We start from the raw sequence: 4588 nt of genomic DNA, 5'->3' as shown, positions 1-4588 counted from the left end.
AGATAATGTGTAGCGATTTGTTTGATTTTATACAAACTCTGTAGGAAAAGTAACAAAAAGTGTGTTTTAAAAACAGGTGCAAAATGCAGTTAGGCGGAAATGGGTGTGGCCTATAGAGCATTTTGTTGAGGGAATCGAGGGAAAAATATGTTTTTTCTTTTAGATTTTACAACCTATATTCCAAGAGTCATAGTAAAAGTAAAAAGGCCTGGTATAGTGCCACATGGGGGGTAGGGCCTACTGGTAGTGTGCACGAAAATACACACAAACAGGTATCGACTATAAAGGCTTCTGATTGACTTTGTCCAAGTGTTAGAAAAGAGATGCGAGAGCTAAATGCAACAGAATATTAATTTACTATTTTCTCATTAAGCTTGTTATTGGTAGGGAATTCAAGATGCAAATGACGCTGTCAGCTCAATATCATTAATGAGCTAATTCTAGGATCCATTTAGAAAAATGTCCCAGCTGTTCAACATCCTTGGTCATGACATTGATTAGAACAAACATACTGACAGAATCTGTCAGAAATTTTAATTGGAAGGCCTTTGGGGAGCTTTCGTTTTGGGGTTGAATACCGTGTCCTCTTATATACGCAATCACCCAGGCTGACAGACAGACAGACACAGACACACACACACACACACACACACACACACACACACACACACACACACACACACACACACACACACACACACACACACACACACACACACACACACACACACACACACACACACACACACACACACACACACACACACACACACACACACACACACACACACACACAGAGTAAGATCCCATTGCATTCTCAGATTCACAAAGGCCTAAATAAGCATGCACGTTATCTATAATGAAGCATGCTGGTTCCCAGAGTGGTCTGATCAGTTCTTCACACAAAGACAAATACCCCAAGTTCCCTAAGCTAAACTGACTGTGTATAGTCGTGTGTGTGCGTGTGTGTGTGTGTGTGTGTGTGTGTGTGTGTGTGTGTGTGTGTGTGTGTGTGTGTGTGTGTGTGTGTGTGTGTGTGTGTGTGTGTGTGTGTGTGTGTGTGTGTGTGTGTCTCTCTAAGAAACAGCCTGGGTGATTGCGTATGTGTGTCACATGCTAAGCATGTTGTACAGAGTCTGACAACATAACCTACACAGTACAATCCTGAGTGTTAATTCAATTTGAGAGTGTACAAATATAACCAAATTGACCTTTAATGTTTCAAATGGATGAATTAACACCGAGGATCTTTCAGTGCAATCTATGGAACTGTAAACAACAACCAATGAAGACAACATAAATTGGTTAGAATTGGGTAAAGTTTACTGGAAAAATGCTTTAAAAACATATTTTCACAGGTTATCACCATTGTTATACAATTCAAAAAACTGTGTATTTTTATTTGCTATGATTTAAATTACGGCAAATTTCCACCTTGGATTAAATTGCTATAACATTTATATTCTAAAGAAAAACGTTTCGACTAGGCTTACACTACCCAATCTATCTTCACTTTTCCTAGTATCAAAATCAACTATACAATAATACCAATTGCTATACATTTTACAAACAACAATGTCTTTATCAAGACATTTGAAGATTAAATCTACCTAAAGAATTACCAAAGCTATAACTCCTACAGTACAACCTCTCCTTGTGTAATAACTAAAATGACCTAAAACAGTGATTCAAAAACACAAAGCTGAGTAGGTGAAGTTTTGAAGAAGTAAAGTGAGATGTCAAACAACTGCCAACCCCTTCTTTGACAAAATATAATCAAAGCTCAATGGGGTATGATGGGGCAATCAAAACAGCATTAATCACTCATCATCAAACTAAACCTCCCAACCGAGCGCCTGGTAATCTCTTCAGACAGTGCACAATGCTTAGGACCGATTTAAAACAGACGGTCATATACTCTTCCTTCAACGGCTGAAACACGGTTTTATCTTAAATTAATGGCGGAAGTGAAGCGATCAAGACCGATGTCTTGTTTTTTGTAATGACTGTATGTCCCACCTGAAATGGCAATGACCGATTCGTTGAGCCAGCACGACAAGTTACAGTTTGTTTGCGCAGACAAGTTGAATCAAATTCTCGCTGAAGAGACTTTTTTTTTTACATCTGAAATCTATGAGTAATCATGTCATGCCCGCATTTGCTCTTATTTGTCAGAGATTACCAAAGAAATATGGTCCATAGAAAGAGATCACTGCTTCCTCCACTGCCCAACACTCAGAAAACACTTTGTCATAAACATTTCATTAAAATTAATTAAGATTTAGGCTGAGTTAGGCTACTGTTCTACAAATAATTGAAACAGAAATATATCAGGCTTTCTGTTTCGAAGGGAATCCAATTCACAATTACATCTGACACAGTGGCAGAATTAAAGGTATTGACTTCAGATTCCTTTACAACAAATGTGGATTCTGTGATTAGATTTATGTTGTGGCATGTTCTGTTTTTCTTTCTCTTCCCTTCCGAGTAATGGGCAGCAGAGAAAGCCAGGTGACCCAGATCACCATTTGGAAGCATTTCTACAACATTTTAAGTAGGTTATTGGCGTTCTGTTAGAAGCAAGCTGTGCTATTACACTGTGGCCTGTATATCACATTGACTACTTCCAAAACATTTCCTCTTTTCTATCAACCACAGAACAGTAAGTCAATAGTCTTTAAAACAGGTCTGTATTGCAGACAAGTACATTACATTCTAATATATTACACATCATGTATGTTGTCATTGGGGAAAAAGGGCAATATCAGAGTTCAAGTAACAGTACCAACCAAGAATGCCACACTATTGCTACAGAATATTAATTTGGACAGCAGGAAGCTTAGCATCTAAGTTAATGCACACTACGCATTTAGTTTTCTCATCCAAGATTGTGCAAAGACATCAACATAAGATTGCATCCTGGAAACAATGAGAGATCCTGCACAATGACAAAGACAAGAGAGTTTGACCGCTAATATGTACACAGAGTTGTGAAGGCCGTGATGTTCATCTTCACTGCAATAAATATAAATATCCTGCCACTCTTTGGGCCAAACACAAGAAATTAACAGAAACAACAAAATACACAACACAAACAGTAGAAAGGATATGGCACAACGGCGTTTTGGCAAGCCAATAGATACAGTATGTAAGGACATTCACTATGTTAAGGTGACAATGGCATACATCTATAAACTTCATATAAAGTAAAATTATAGGCTACATTTAAATATGAAGAAGTTTTGTTAATGGGCCATAGTACTATACATGCGTGTTAATAACAATCATACTTGTGTTCTTTTTCCCAGCGATGGGATGCACTCCAAAACAACAAACAAAAATATACCGTATATGGGAGGTGCTCAACCAAAATCTGTCTGCAAACAGGTTTTTGTAATTAGAATTGCCTCTGATTTAATAATGCTAAATGAGTTATCATTGACTTGTTGAACAGGCTTTGTCCCACATCTTCACATGAATCCCCTGATTGTCGTCATATATGTTTGTAAACAGTTGGGAGCAGGTTTCTAAATGACAAAGGAGAAACGTAAAGGAAAAAAAACTCAAACTTTGAGGATGGACTTGATAACATATGTTTTTTATCTTGTAATAGTTCCCTTTAAATTCATATTTCTCATGTACTATTAGACTACTAACATGTTTCAGGGTTACAGGAGTAACGCATTACAGATTTCAAATTACTCAAGATTTCTGACAAAAATACGACACAACCCTAAACAAATTTGACAGAAAACCATGTGCTCCTGAGCTTCTACAATGACTTTAAGTTTGTCTGGGTCCCATTTTTGATAGAACAATTTTATGCTATATAATGCTATAAAAACCTTTGCATATTTACAGATTACAACCCATATTTCCTCACAAATGCATCTATATAATGCAAAGGTCGTAGGTAAAGATAACATTCAACTGCGACCCTCTCACTCTCACCTAATTTTGAAATTAAACCCTTTATGAACAATGTGTTCTCATACAGTACATGCATTAAGTAGATTAGGCATCTAATAACAATGTGTTCTAAATAACCTGGTTAAATTAAGGTTAAAAAAGAATAAATCCCTTAACCTATAAGACTCAATGAATAGTGGTGAAAAGTTAGTAAGATACCAACGGCTTTGACAGGGGTCCTCAAATATGTCATGGTTAATAGATGTTGTTCTTCAATAATTATTACATTTCTTGTGTGATATGTTGCCAAAAATCCAAAGTAGCTCCTCTGTCCTTTTGATTTAGCATTTAACACACCCATGCAAAGAACATATCTCACAAATGAATGGCTCTCGCAACAGCAATGGAAAAACTAACAATACTGTAGATATATATATATACAGTACATACATACAGTAACACCTAATCATCGCCTTATTCCAGTACATTAACCACTTAAGCCCTACATACGTTATTGTATGATGAATAGCAAAATAGTGGTGCAACACATTTTGTTTAACATATATGTATCATTTTGACAATTTATTTTATTTTAAAAGAATGTTCACCCATGCCCAAATAGGGACGGCATGATGAAAATGGTTAACTTGTACACTAATATATCTATGTTATATGGTGC

The 4588-nt window shown here is 36.5% G+C and overlaps 1 protein-coding gene across 1 annotated transcript in view; it reads right to left on the bottom strand.

Moving 5' to 3' along the window:
- Nucleotides 1-1428: 1428 nt before the first annotated feature.
- Nucleotides 1429-4588, bottom strand: part of nsmfb (NMDA receptor synaptonuclear signaling and neuronal migration factor b) — a 38946-nt gene continuing 35786 nt past the window's right edge. Inside the window, exon 16 of the mRNA XM_084056058.1 lies at nucleotides 1429-4588. This exon is cut by the window's right edge and continues 1413 nt beyond it. The gene's annotated coding sequence lies outside the window, so the exon portion shown is untranslated.

Source organism: Gymnoscopelus microlampas, assembly GCF_963454915.1.
Source record: "Gymnoscopelus microlampas genome assembly, chromosome: 4".
Classification (NCBI taxonomy): Eukaryota; Metazoa; Chordata; class Actinopteri; order Myctophiformes; family Myctophidae; genus Gymnoscopelus; species Gymnoscopelus microlampas.
This window is presented reverse-complemented; position numbering and strand designations above follow the sequence as displayed.